Source organism: Triticum aestivum, chromosome 7B (assembly GCF_018294505.1).
Source record: "Triticum aestivum cultivar Chinese Spring chromosome 7B, IWGSC CS RefSeq v2.1, whole genome shotgun sequence".
NCBI lineage: Eukaryota > Viridiplantae > Streptophyta > Magnoliopsida > Poales > Poaceae > Triticum > Triticum aestivum.
The window spans coordinates 633,333,134-633,348,756 of NC_057813.1; positions in this window are offsets into that span (position 1 = coordinate 633,333,134).

Consider the following 15,623-nt stretch of genomic DNA (forward strand, 5'->3'; position numbering starts at 1 on the left):
TACCTTAGTAAGGCGAAAGTCGTCCACTATTGGACTGAGGACCAATGTGGCTGGTGCTCGGGCTGTTCGGAATTTAGGTTCATCACTGGCATTGAAGGTAATAGCCGTGTCACTCCATGGGTTTATTTTTGCCACCTGGTAGACTTCGGCAAGGCTGCGGAGTGTTCGTTTCCGCATATTATTTGATGTGAAAGTCTCGAAGACTGTTAATACCGTACTGGTATCGTTAGACTGATGCTCTAGAGCTAGAAGCTCTTCGCCACTTTTGGCCACCTGCCGTAGTATCCAACATGGTCTAAGACTATGAGTTGGAGTGGCACCCTCTATGCTATGAATTTTGCAGGGTCCATTGAGCCATCCCTCTAGTACGGTTCCATGCCCTATAAAGGGGTTTTGCTTTTTGGTATTTAACCTAGGTGCGTGGCGATGATGCACCCTTTTATTTCGGACTGGGATTGTATTCAGGGCCGGATTATCCCAAAAATTGATTTCGGTTTTCCAGGCACTTTCCATCTCACTGTACTTTCGTACTATGCACGCCAAGTCAGCGACACGTGTAATTTCATGACGACCTATGGCGTTGAGGATTCCCTTGTCCGTGCAATTGTTGCAGAAAATTGAGATTGCGCTTTCCTCATGGCAGTCCTTTATCCTGTTCATAACCAGGAGGAATCTGGCCCAGTAATGATGTACTGTTTCATCGGGCTCTTGCCGTATTTGAGATAGATCGCTTGTGTTTGGGTGGGAGGGTGGAATTAAATTCGGAACCCCGCCCAATCTGAGGCTCAAGGGCCAAGGAGTTTCCGGATTCGGAAGCTTGGATTGCTTGATGTTGTCCAACGAATCTGGTCCGCTGCCTGACTTTAGGTTCAGTACTCGACTGACGTCCGTCCCTCCGTGGGAATCCGGCAAGGAGGGATCAGGAATCCGGACATAGTTGGTCTTTAATATAGAAGAAGAGTCGCCGCGTTGTTCCTCTACCACGGCGACGTGGTGGGTAGCCTGGGGAGAGTTGATCTCTCTCAGATCGGTTTTAAGCCCAATCTGATCGTAATCTGTAGTGACTCCCAGGGCGGCGATGCGATCCAGGAGCTCATTTATGGAGGAAAGCTCCATCGGATCTAGCTGCTCGGAGAGTTCCAAGTTGACGTGAAGATCGCTTTTGATGACCCGAGAGGTCGTTGTCGGAGCGGCGGCCGAACAGGTGGTCATAAGAAAACCACCTAGCCGGATAGTTTGGCCGGTAGCCAAAGCTCCTTTGGTAATGGTACCGTCTTTAAAGATGGGAAGAGGCATCCTTCCTGATTGCGACGGCACAAAGGAACTCTCAATGAAAGCACCAATGTCGGTGTCAAAACCGGAGGATCTCGGGTAGGGGGTCCCGAACTGTGCGTCTAGGCGGATGCTAACAGGAGACAAGGGACACGATGTTTTACCCAGGTTCGAGCCCTCTCGATGGAGGTAAAACCCTACGTCCTGGTTGATTAATATTGATGATATGGGTAGTACAAGAGTAGATCTACCACGAGATCAAAGAGGCTAAACCCTAGAAGCTAGCCTATGGTATGATTGTTGTTCGTCCTACGGATTAAAACCCTCCGGTTTATATAGACATCGGAGAGGGCTAGGGTTACACAGGGTCGGTTACAATGGTAGGAGACCTACATATTCGTATCGCCAAGCTTGCCTTCTACGCCAAGGAAAGTCCCATCCGGACACGGGGCGAAGTCTTCAATCTTCTATCTTCATAGTCTTGGAGTCCGACTGATGATGATAATTCGGCTATCCGGACACCCCCTAGTCCAGTACTCCCTCAAATACACTAAGAGATCAACAGCAAGGTATGAGAGTAGTCACATGTCTGTTGACTGAAGACTAAATTGGGGTCACACGATTTTATTTTATTTTGGTACTGTCCGTTCTACGCCGGATGGCTTGATGGCCGTCTTGTGCCTACCGGCTGACACTGTTCGGAATCTTCCCCGAAGAGCCAGCGACCAACGGCAGAGCAGCCTGCCTCCATCGTCTATGGCCCCGGCCAAAACCCCGCTCCATGCCCCACCGCACTGCCGTGGTTGCGCCGCCCCCGGGCCAATCCGCAAAGACTCCCCATCATCCAGATCCGGCGGCGGTAGTACCTTCAACCCACGCAACTCTAAAAGATAGCCATCTAAGCGCTGCTTCCACGGCGAACTTTCGGCCCCGCACCCTTACGTTAGACACCAGCCAACTAGCAGCCTAGGAGCTCCGCTGCCTCGAGGGGTGCTGCTTCCCATTGGGAATCGATTGGCCCAGAATAAAAATTCAGACAACTGACGCCTAAATAAAGTGATTTGAGATGAGAGTGCGACCTATCTGGAGGCATGGTGAAGTAGGCAGGTCCAGCTGCCGAGTCGGTGAGGCCGGCGCGGTTGCGGTGGCGACTAGCGGCAGGGAAAGAGCGATGTCGTGACGGTCGACGGCTACGCGGAAGCAGCGCTAGGAATCTGGATAGATCCAAAGTTGGAGCCTCTCCGGCACTATGAACAACGGAGGGGGTGAGTCGGCTCCGGTACGGTTCACGCGGCCGACATTGAGGCAGCACCAGCAGCACAGAGTAAGAGGCACATGACCCAGTGCACGGCGGAAATTGGACAGTTTCTCCGGCATTAGGGAGGAGGGCGGCTGTGCAATTGGTGTGGTGGGGGCGCCATGGAGGTGGGGCTGAGGTTTCACGGTTCGAGAGAAGGGAGCTTCCCGGGGAGAAGGTGATTTGGCGCCCACGAGGTATGAATGGGGGCGGGCGGGGGGGATTGGGAGGGGAGTGGAACCATGTCTTACGGACGCATTTGTCTGAAATGTGAGGGGGAGTTACAGTTCTACCCTTGCCTATAGGCTTCTCGGCTTTGGTCTGTGTACTGAGGGTCGGGGATAGTAGCGTAACTTTGCTTCTCCCCAAATAGTGAGCGGGAGCGATTTCGGGCGAGGAGGGCGTGTTTTGAACTATAGTGGGTGCGAGCGATTTCGGCCGAGGAGAGCGTTTTTGAAATAGTGGGCGTGAGCTATTTCGGGCGAGGAGAGCGTGTTTTGCCGACCATGGTTTATGAATTATTCGGCACATGTCATTTCGGCCGAGGAGAAGGCGCACTTGGATGAAGTTACGAACCTACCCTCGATGTACAACGGGCCAATTGATGTGTGTCCCACATAGGACGGTAATTTCGCGTCTCCCATTTATTTGCTCGGGCGAATTCCACCGAGCAGAGAGTATGTTTAACGGTTCGTTCAATTTTTGGGAGAACGAGCATCCACTCTACCTTACCAAGTCAATTCGAATCAAATTTTGAAATATTATCTTGCCACTTCTTTTTAGATGGAGAGATGATGCTCGGGAGTAATGTGTTTTTACATGCTCGTTGCTAGCGATTTACTATATGACAAATAGTTGACCCACTCAAAAACGTGAATCAAACCCAAAATGAAATATCTCGATTCAATGAACTAGCTCGTTCAGTAGGTCAAAATAGTGAATTAAATCCAAAATTGAACACCTCAATCGAGTAGCATGTTGTACAGTATTATAGTACTCCAGGAACATGTTGAAAGTCAAATTAATGAAATTGTTTGATATACGCATATATCCGTTCATGTGTGGATTGCAGACAACATGTTCTCCAATTTAAATATTTGAATGCAAGTTTATATCGAAACATGGTTTATATCAGTCTTTGATGCATAAAAGGCGTCCCCCTCTCCCGGACTCCTGTTCTCTCTCTCTCTCACTCACTCTCTCGTCGACAATCTTCAATTCTGTCGCATGCATCCGACACAAAAACCTTGTTGGTCCCTCTCCCTTTCTCTCCATCTCTCTCTCTCTCTCTCTCTGTGTGTGTGGGGGGGGTCTTTCTAGTTCGCATTCATATATACACCATCTATAAGTCTCTCTCGCACACTATGTATGATACTCTAGCTAGTCCAAGCTAGATATCTTGGGTGCACTCATCGTACGCACACAAATTCCTTGGCTCTTTGCTTGTAACTCTCTCACGCACCACTATGTCGTCTTGGAGCTCTCCCCCCCCCTCTCAAACTCTCCATCCACCTGGGTCACACATACACATGCATATCTCACTCGCACTCGATAGGCCCATCTAAAACTCTATCTCTCTCCCTCGTTCTCTCTCCATCTCACACGCACACACACACACAATCTCATGCCCAACTAGCCAAGTATGATGGTCTGTCACTCAATTGTAGGCACACGCAGTCCCCCTATATGTATATGACTAGCTAATCTTAGTCTCCATCACAAACATGTGCATGGTCTATCTCGATTTCTCTTCGGGCATCTTTCTATCGTGCACGCACTCCCTCGATCTCCCACCCATATAGTCCCCTCACGATCTCGAGGGGATCTCTCTATCGCAAACACAACCTCTCTCCCTCCCCATGCGTCCATGCCATCCATGTGTCCCTCTCGACCTTTTTTCCTTGTTGGCCAGACCTCTATTGGACATGTGCTACAGGGGTGTCTCTCTCCGTTGCAAACAATCACACACTAGCTATCTTCGTGTATGTCCTCGCCTCGCTTTTCCATCTCGGAGATGCATGCGTGATATGTTCGTATAAGAAACGAAAAAACACACTCTCTCTCTCTAATTTATGGTTTGTTGTCACTTTCTCTTTCACACACATACTCTTTTTGCACACTTACTCATTCTCCTTCACACGCACTTGATCTGTCTCGACTGAGGCACTATCCTCCGTCCATAGCATATAGATTTATTGAAAATTCAAACATCACAAAGTTTGACCATGTACATGGAGAAAAACAATTACATCTAGTATGCCAAACATATACCATTAGATTCACCATGAGATGTAGTTTTGTATGATGTATCTTTGGTATTGTATATATAAATAACATTTGCGTAAACCTGATCAAAGTTTCCAAAGTTTGAAATTTACATGCACTGCATTATCGAGCGGATGGAATATCTCATTCCCCCTCTCAGCTATCTGACGCACCACTCAGCCTTATTGGGGCTCCTCAATCTCTCTCAAACTTTATTGGTTAGTTTGGTTCTTGACCTGACCCTCATGCCTTGATGGCTGGTGTTGCCTGGTGTGGACGTGAGATGTAAAATATTTCTGCCTGGCCAGGCTTGTGTGGTGCTGAAGCGTTTGGTTCATGCCTGGGCCAGGCAAAGCATCAACGTCCCATCAATAAATCCATGCATCAATTATTTAATGCTAATATCCATCCATGTTGCTGTTAGCCTTGTGGCCGCACGACTAGGCACGGCCAGGCGTTTGAAATCGGTCGCTTGGGCCAGGCTACTTGCAGTGTGTGGAGTTCAGCCAGGCTAATTAAAGTGCAAGGGAACCCAACCCAGGCGAGCTTTCTTTTTCACAGGGTAGCAACCAAACAAGCGTGCATGAAATCCAGCCACAACCCCAGGCCACGCAAAAGATGCTCACGACGCAAGCCAAACTGGCCTTATATCTCCCTGGTTCACACATACACATGTCTCGCTCGCGCTATACATATAGACCCATCCAACACTCTCCACCCTTGTTCTCTCTCCATGTGACACGTACCCCCCTAAGTACCGTAATCCCTCACTCCATCATAGGCTCTGTTTGGATCCATGGGTTAGAGTTAGTTTGGGTTAGTTTGGAGTCAACTAACCCAAAAAGATCCAAACAAGAGGGTTAGTTTAGGTTAGATGCATCTAACCCACCCAAAAAAAAACCCATCCAAGAGGTGCTTATTTGGGTTAGTTTTTCTCAGGACCACTAATAAACACTTTTTTCTCTTGCTCTCACCGCAGCAGATCCCTCCCCACTTCCTTGAAGCTTCTCATCCTCTCCCTCCCTCCCTCTCGCACTGCCCGTGAAGGTGCCTCGCTGTATCCGCGCTCCATCTAACCCTGCCATCCAAACACCTCTTTACTTAGAGTTAGTTTAGGGTTAGTTCAGGGTATGAATCTAACTCTAACCTCTAACTGAGTTAGAGTATCCAAACAGGGCCATAGGCGCAAGCACTCCCCCCCCCCTCCTAAGTATGATTATCTCTTACTAGCCATCAGGAGCACACGTATTGTCTCCTTCCATCCATACGTATCTCGATATTTCTCGGGGCATCTTCTATCGCGCACACACCTTGTCACTCGATCTCCCACCCATGTAGTCCCATCACGATCTCCAGGGGATCTCTCTATGACAAACATACACTCTCTCCTCCCCATGTCTGCATGATCTCCGTATGTCTCTCTCGACCTCTCTCCCTTGTTTGTCAGAACCCTCTTAGCCACGTGCTAGGGGTCTTCCTCTCTCGGTTCCAAACAACCACACACTATCTCCTCACCTTGCTTCCGTTGTCGAAGATGCATGTGTGATATGTTTGCATAAGACACGCACGCTTTTTCTCTACTTTTATCGTGTGTTGTCCATGTCTCTTTCACACACGCACACACACTTTTTTCACTCTCTCTCTCTATCTCTCTCTCTATCTCTCTCTCTTTAGGGACTCTGTCACGTCCATAAGCATATGGATGTTTTGAAAATTCAAACCTTAGAAAAGTTTGACCAGGTATATGTGGAGAAAAACATTTACATCTGGAACGATCATTAGATTCATCACAACATGTACTTACTTCATACTATCATTTATCTTTGGTATTGTAGATATAAGTAATTTCTTTATAAACTTGGTCAAAGTTTCAAAAGTTTGACTTAAAAAATGTTGTAACTACATTATCGAACAGAGGGAGTAGCTCTTTCTCTCTCTCTCTGCTATCTCTCACGGGCCTCCCCTCTCACTCGAACTCTCTATACCGACGGATTATACGCTCACTGTGTCAGCGTATAGCTCTGTATATTGTTTAGTTGACCGGTCAACCAATCCACATGCTGCATTGCCAGCTCGTGTTCTGTATCTTGGTGTGCTGGCCCATGTGGCAGTGGGTGAAAATAAGTAAACTAGAGGCCCATATGACACGCAGTGAAGTAAACAAAGTTGAAACCACTCGGGGTAGCACCCCACACGCTAGTAAATTAAGGGCGCATTGAGGACAAACTTCTTGCGCGCGAAGGACGCACTCGCGCACAATTCACCACTGCACGGCAGCATGCACAAAAGGACACACTCGCACACACCCAGTACACAACACACACTAGCACACATGTACACCGGCGTCGCTGCCGGTTGAGATGGACGGCGAGGCAGCCAACAAGCGGAGGCGGCTCGAGCCAAAACTGCATCCGGCGAGCCTGGACTTCATCAGCAGCCTCCCCGATGACATGCTACTCGTCATCATCGGCCTCCTCCCCACCAAATCTGCCGTGCGGACCGCCCTTCTCTCCCGGCGGTGGTGCCCTCTCTGGTGCTGCGTACCCCTCAACCTCACCGTCGATAGCTGCCTCTGCGACGGGGATTGCAAATGCCTGGCCGCAGTCTCCAAGATCCTTTCATCGCACCCTGGGCCAGCCAGACGCCTTGACATCTGCATGTTCAGTACCAACTGCAAGGTCCAACCCAAGTTCGACGAGTGGTTCTTATCCCCCACCCTAGATCAGATCGAGGAGCTCAGCTTTGAAGTTGGACGATGTCGCTCTCGGCCGCCGTCCGCGCTCCGCCTCACGCCAACGCTGCGCCGCGCCAGCTTCAGCTCCTTCTATCTTCCCCAGATTAATGCCGCACCCGCCCTTCTTCTCCCTCAACTCAAGCAGCTTGACCTCTTCGACGTTGTCATCTCGAAGAAGGCTATGGAGCACCTGCTCCGCAGCTGTACTGCGCTCGAGTACCTTCGCCTTGAGCAGATCCATGGGTTCATTAGCCTCCACATCGCCTCGACGAATCTCCGATGGATTTATGTGTCTTGCTGGCCCCGCAAGAAGACATCAATTGGGAAGAGATCATTCCAGCTGTTCCACATTATGGTCATTGAGAATGCGCCTTTCCTTGAGAGATTGCTTGTAGATCTAGAAGGTCCAACAAAAATCAGGGTCATTAATGCGCCGAAATTGACAGCGTTGGTGTACTCGTCTGCCAAATTCTCCGAACTCTTTATTGGATCCATAATCGTTCAGGTAAAACACTCATCTTCTTCTCCGTCTTCTTGAAATTCACATTTTTAAATTTCTTCTTGATGTATTTACGACCGTCTTCCAGAAAATGATTCTCACAAGCTTGACCCAGTCCATGGGCACAGTGAAGATCTTAGCATTAAAATCTATCGGCCCCAATCTGGATCAAGTTGTTGGCTTCCTTACATGCTTTCCGTGCACGGAGAAGCTACTCATCGAGGTGAAACTTCTTTAAGTAAACGGTAATCACAATGTAGCTCAATTTTTTCGTAATTTCCCAAATTACGATGACAAGTGTAGTGTTCAAAACTGCATCTACGCACTGCACCGAAAGAAATGTTTTTAGTATTTTTTCTCACGTGATCACCTACATCGTTTTTATGCTGTACTACTACTATAGTAGCCTAGGCTAGTCATAGTGGAAAGTAACTTAGACTACTCCAGTAACTCTATGGTTACCCTAAGAGCAAGTACTACCTCTGTCCTAGTTTACTCTTCCAATTTTATAGTATCAAAATTTGACCATAGATTTAATTGACAAAATGTTAATGTATGTCACTAAGAACTATATTGTTGGATTCGTATTTGAACATAATTTCAAATGGTGTAATTTTTAGTGACATGCATTGGCATTTTCTTAGGTAAATCTATGGTCAAATTTTATACTAAATACGAGGTAGTATTCCCTCCATCCCAAAATTCTTGTCTTACATTTGTTTAGATACGGATGTATCTAACACTAGAATGTAACTAGATACATCCATATTTAAAAAAATTAAGACAAGAATTTTGGGACGGAGGGAGTACAAAAGTGGGCTATGTAGGCCAAAACATGTGCCAAATTCACTTGTGATGCATTTGGCATCGATGCCCCTCCATTGCTCACCTGGTGCCCCAATCTGGATCACCTACTTTGCTCTGGTGCCAAATTAACTCACACAATGAAAAAACACTGCGTGGGAGAGAGAGAGGACTGAGGCAATAAAAAACACTTGTTTGGGAGAGCGAGAGGCTGGTCTAGTTGGTTTGATTGATTTGTTTATACATGTGGGTCTGTGTGCACAGCGGTGCCAACTCTCTCACATCACGAGAGCGGTGCCAAAATCTTTTGATTTGACATTAATGCGTATTATGTGGCATACTTTTGCGAAATATGGCATCGGCCACATAGTGGAAGGCAACAAATGCCCAAGCTCTTCACGTGCTCCTAATTAAATGAGAGGAAACAGAAAGAGAGAGAGAGAGAGAGAGAGAGAGAGAGAGAGAGAGAGAGAGTGAAAAAATATCACTAGCCAGCCAACCCTATCGTATGAGCGAATGATATTGGTACCTCTTGATGACACGGCAATCTTATGTAGCCAGCTGCTCTAATATGTTCTCTTCTTTTGCAGATAAAAAAAGACCCGAAAGTGAAAAATGTGTTGCACTATAACAATCTCATCGAATGCCTTGATCTCCATCTTACAGAAATTGATTTGATCGACTACCGACGCAGCACATCTGAGATTAAATTGGCCAGGTTCTTTGTTTTGGAGGCAAGTGTGTTCAAGGTAATGAGGTTTGGCGTTCTCTGGCGCAACAATGAATGGCGTGTTGATCACCGCAAGCGTCTAAGCCTAAATGACAAAGTCTCCACAGAAGCTGAATTTGTTTTCGAAACATCAAGTGGCCAGAGACTCGAAAACTTACTTGCCCATTAGTAACTTGTCAGGGCGGTGGATTTTAGTTTGTATGATAATGTTGCATCCACCTAAAGTAACAAAAGTTCTTACGTAAACTTCCTAGTAATTCGCTCTTCCTAGGTGCAGCATTACTCCTAACATTTGTAATATCAGTTTGAAACTTGTAATATTGCCGTGTCCTATTCCTGCATTTTCAAAATCCTGCGAATCAAACAGGTCCTGAGTTGGTGATGATGTTGTGCCTCCCATCTTTCACCAATAGCCGTCGGATCTACATCTGACGCATACAAACCAAGCTTCTCCATTTTTGCAAAAAGATGCTCATACTTGTTCCCTATTTACAAACAACTCCTTGTCTCTCACAATCAACCTTATCTCCTCCCCACCACCTCTAGAAGGCGGTGGAAAAATCTGGTGCGATGGCCGCTGCCGGAGCCGTCCACCCCCAATATTGGTGTTTCGTGCAATGCACGGGCATCTACGCATGGGAAATTATGTCAAACAGGGCTATTTGTAAGCAGGCTAGCTCTACATCCATGATGATAGTGGCTGCAGACGGTGAGGCTGACTATGGTATGCCGAACACGGCGCCTATACTCAGGTGTCATCTCCGGCGCAGGGTCTTGTCACTCACTGTGAGGAGCAGCACATAATAATTTGACCAACGGGTAGTACAGTGCTAGTACTAGTAGCACCACCGTCTGGATTTAGGAGTACTACCACGTCCATCTGGATTTTAGTATTTTACTAGCAATATCTACTAGTAATGCATGTCACAAAAAATGTACTACTCCCTCTATAAATAAATACATGGTGTTTTATTCCCATCGGTGAGAGAACTTAATGTTTTTTGCTAACTACTAATAGGATTACATGCAATGAACTAAACACTGCGGGCCTGTTTGGTTTGTGACTAACTTTGCCAAAGATTGCCACACCTAAAGTTAGGCAAGTTTGACCAACTTACGTGAGTGTTTGGTTCAAGCCACATCTTAGGCAAGCCCCACTTGGGCCCCACATGGCATACACATAAAAAATGTGGCAAGATTCCCTTAGGCTTGCCAACTTGTGGCTCTCATTTTGATGAACTAACCTTAGGCAAGCTTGGCAAAAATGTGTGGCAAAGTGTGGCAATGCTAGGCCTAGAACCAAACAGCCCCTACATGTCATGTTTGGTAGTCTCAAGTCATTGAAAGCATGCACGGCCCACATCTCTCATTGGTTGATATGTCACAAAATAAGAAACAAGGAGGGAGTTAATGCACTGTGCCTAAGGCTAGCCATAGTGGGGGTAACATAAGTATTACTCCCTCCGTTTCTTTTTAGTCTGCATATAAGATTTGGTCAAAGTCAAACTTTGTAAAGTTTGACCAATTTTATAGGGAAAAAATATCAACATCTACAATACTAAAGTTGTATGGTATGAAAATTAATTTCATGATGCATCTAAAAATATTGATTTCATATTACGAATCTTGATATATTATTCTATAAACTTAGTCAAAGTTAACAAAGTTTGACTTTGACCAAATCTTATATGCAGACTAAAAAGAAACGGAGGGAGTATCATGCACTTGGGACTCGCAAACATGCTTATGTGGCAGGCAATTAAAGAAGAGAGAGATGGTTATAGTAACATAGGTAGATATCGTAACATCATAAATATGATGCTACTATGTGTCATGCATGGCAATAAATGAGACCACTTATGATACTAATTATGACACTATGCACTATAAAGATAGTAACATACGCATGTTACTAGTCTAAGTTAATCTCCACTATGACCAGGCTAAGTGTTTTGGGATTATTTGGTTTTCGTAATGTGACTTACAAAACATTTTTGTTTACATGCATTAACATTTTATTAGTTAAATCAAAGGTCAAAACTTCGCGCAAAATGCAAAGGGGACCAATAAACCAGTAAACATCAAACTTCTCTTGTTTGGCCCCAACTAGAGGTCCGGTGAGATGACTATACTGCACCAGCACGGAGGGGGACGCAGCTTCATTGACTTACGACATCTGCCTTTGGGTGAATGACACATGGGCCGAGGGGGTGGGTGGCCTACCTGTCATATAGCCAAAGGCAGGTGCAGTAGAGGGCCGAGGAGTAGTACGAAATCCTACGCACCTACGCATGCTATCCAAGGGCAAGAGTGATCACTCGAATCGCAAGATCAGTTGACCCATGGAGGCGATGAGCACGAGCATCAGCCGGTTGTGCCAGATGGTCCACGACGCCGGCCTGCGGCCAGGCAATGAGGAACGTCTCCAGGTAGTATTGCTTGAGGCCGCCAGGGCGAGGGGCCACTTGGACGACAACTTCGTCTCCTTGTTCGACGAGGTCCTCGTCGGTTTCCTCGACAAGTTCACTGTCGTCAAAAAGCTCGTGGACGACTTTGACGTAAGCCTCCAGCCGACGTGCCCAGGCAATGCGATGCCCGCCACCCTCAACGGCCACTATGGTGACAACCTCTTCGATGCACTGGTGGCCCTGCGACTGCCCGCCGTCGCGCCGGAGAATGTCCACCTCGAGGTCGCGCTCGCCGCGTAGCGCCTGGCGCAGCAAGACACCATCGACATAATCACCCACGTCTACGCGCAAATCGGCCACAAGGACTACTACATGCAAGAGGAGGAAAATAGGACGCTGGCCTTCTTGGGCCACAGGGCAACCTTGGACGGCACTGTTCAGAAGCACGTTGAGCTCGCCGCCAATGCCGCTGCTCCTTACACGTTGGTTGGTGACCCGGCGCACTAGGGCGTGAGGATGTCATTGATGGATCCGTGTGTATTTTTATCTTTCTGTCAAGTCCATGTAGTAGTATATGATACTACAGTAATTATCTTACCTTTCGCATCAACTTCATAATTTTCGTACGTACTCCATGCATGAACGGCGCCAGAACCAAACTTCCCATTACTCTAGGCAAAATCGTTATTTTCTATCTATCGATCGCGCCATGGATCAAAACCAAAATTTACAAGTTACGAGTTCAAAAGGAAAAGCCTGCCGTGTTTGCGTCGCACCCCCACACAGTTGGTCCCGCACGCCACTCAAGCGGGAATGCGTGCGGTGTTGCATTTTCACTTACAAGTGGGACCGCAATTGAGCAAACCGACTATCGGCAAACCCCCACACCGCCCACCGCGCGATGGCTGAGAAAACAGGAGGGAGAAGAGATGGTTGTAGCACGGACTCTAAGAAAATTGGTGTCGGATGGGACTCATGTTGGTGGCGTGTGCCGTACTGCTAGACGTGAATGCTAGTTATGGCCCATGCCAGCCCACTATATCGAGCCTATATCGAGGTACATAGAACAAATTTCCTGCAGTCCGTGCTCAGCCCTCCTCTATCTCTCTCTCAACCAGCCAGCGGACGCGCGGAGCCCATCATCTGTTTGCTCACATGCGGTCCCGCATGTCAGTGAAAACACAAGCGGACCCACTAAACCTGCACATCTTTCACCTCGATGTGCTGGTGATGAAAAACAAATCCAAGAAAGATCTTCGATGGCCGCTTTTGGAGTTACTCAAGAGTAGTAAGATTCTATTTACAGTTTAACCCAAGATGCACATCTCGTGGCTTCAACTACCACTCTATTTTCTTTCATGACACGACCTGGATGCTGGATGTTCATGTGCCGACAAAAGGAGGAAGAACCCGACCAAATCTTCGGTTGTGCTCTCGGATTAGACTAGTTGTGCTAACTTAAAAAAATTATTGTGTACTCCCTCCGTTCCAAAATACTTGACTTCCATTTGTCCAAAAATGGATGTACCTATATACTAAAACATGTCTAGATACATATATATTTTGACAAATAGAAGGCATGTATTGTGCAATGGAGGGAGTAGAATGGATGCAAGTTTTTGTATTGGGAGGAAGAGTACATCCATATATTGATAGAGCGCAATTTAGTAGATGTTCTATCACTTTTAGCTAGCACAGAGGCTATAGATGAGATTCGTGCACTTGTTGATACTCCTACTTGGTATGCGTGTTGCTGCTTAGACACAGAGAAAAACGGACCAGAGGGAGTACTAGAATAGAAGCTAGACATGAGACTAGATGCGAGGAAGCAATGTCTACTTCTTTACACTCGAAGAAGAAAGAAGCACGCAAGATCGAGCCTCCGCAGATCAACAATCAATGCATCGAGAAGGCACTAATCCAACTTACAGGAGTAGTAAAATGTATTCTTGTGGTTCTTGTTTTCTTTGGTCTTGTTTTTCTAGTCAAAATTATCGTTGGAGTTCATGCAAAACGGAGGTCCGTTTGGGGTCGTGCGTTGCAGTTGGCCTTACAAGTGGGACCGCAGTTAAGGAAACCGACTATCGGTAAACCCCAACCTCGCCCGCCGCGCGATGGCTGAGTTAGAGAAACAATGAGGTTGAAGAGATTGCTCTAGCACGGACTCCAAGAAATATGGTGTCAGATGGAAGTCGTGCTGGTGGCGTGTGTTGTACTTCTGGATGTGAATGCTTGTTCTGGCCCATGCCACCCTACTACTCCTACTACTTACTATATAGTACTACTAGTATCGAGGATTCGAGGTGCTAGTTACGTAGTACAATATGGCTACAGTAAAAACACCCGCGCAACGCGCGAAGCATGTGAAGCTAGTACAAATAGTGTACTACCATTTTTTGATTGGCCTCATCTGATAACCTGTTGCAATGCACGTACAATTATGTATTCGGAAAATATTTTTTTGCCTCGTCGCACCACTCACTCATAGAAGCGACTCGAAAGCCATTCATAAATTTAGTAAGTTTATCACAGGCATATCATTTTATTACATACAACAGGTCATCAACCCACATCGATAACGAGGATACATTATAAATACTAAAGTTTTCACCACACAACAAATAACAAGAATTGAAATGAACTTCAACTCAACCATTCCTCGGCGTTGGAAACGCTTGCTTTGAACCACAAATGATTCTCTGGGACAGGCCATCCATTGTCGATTTGGAGACCAACGCAGGACTGATCATCCAGGCTGAAGCGGCCTACTATATCAGTACTAGGGTAGGGAACCACCCAAATGTTCGAGGTATAGACACAGTTGCTTCTCATAAATGGTAGTAACATTGTGTCAATAGCAGTTGGATCGCCTTTCACCATCATTGGATAGTTTTGTCCAAGGAAGAGCAAGTTTTCTCCAAGACTATCAATTCTGTACCAGGGAGAAGGAGTTGGCGCTAGCACACTAGTATCCATCCAGAATACCATGCAACGGGTGTTGGAATAGGTCCAGAGAGTGCGACCATGGGAGACTACACCTGCTTCCTTAGCATTAATTTCATCAGTGGGCTGTATACACACAAGAAGAGGTGATCCATCGAAATTAGTTGCCAGGCGCCACAAAGTATATGGGCGCTGCTCGTCCTCATGCTCGTGATCATCACCATCGTCATCTCCCCCTTGGTTATAAAAATTTTCAAGTATGGGTGGTGGAATGTTCACAGGACCTTGGAAACACAAGAAGAAGGTTAATTAGTAAAGGGAAACTTGCTAACCCGCATGCATGTGGATGAAAGAATTATAATTACAGTGGAAGACAAACGTATCGAAACTACGAGGATTCCATGCAAAAACAGTGCCACAAGTGGTGGCATCATACACAAGGCCCTCGTATTCAATTGCATCACAGTACTCATCTATGTACAGAAACTGATTTTTGAGCAATATACATCGAGTCAAACCACCAAGGACAGCAACAAGCTTGTTGAAGATAGCAACAACTTCATAGTTGTTGTAATTCCAAGAGAGGTTGGGAACTCGACAAATTGCTATCTTCCGTAGAAGACAGTCACCATGATTGTATTTGAACGTGCGTACAATACCGGTGTGCTCAA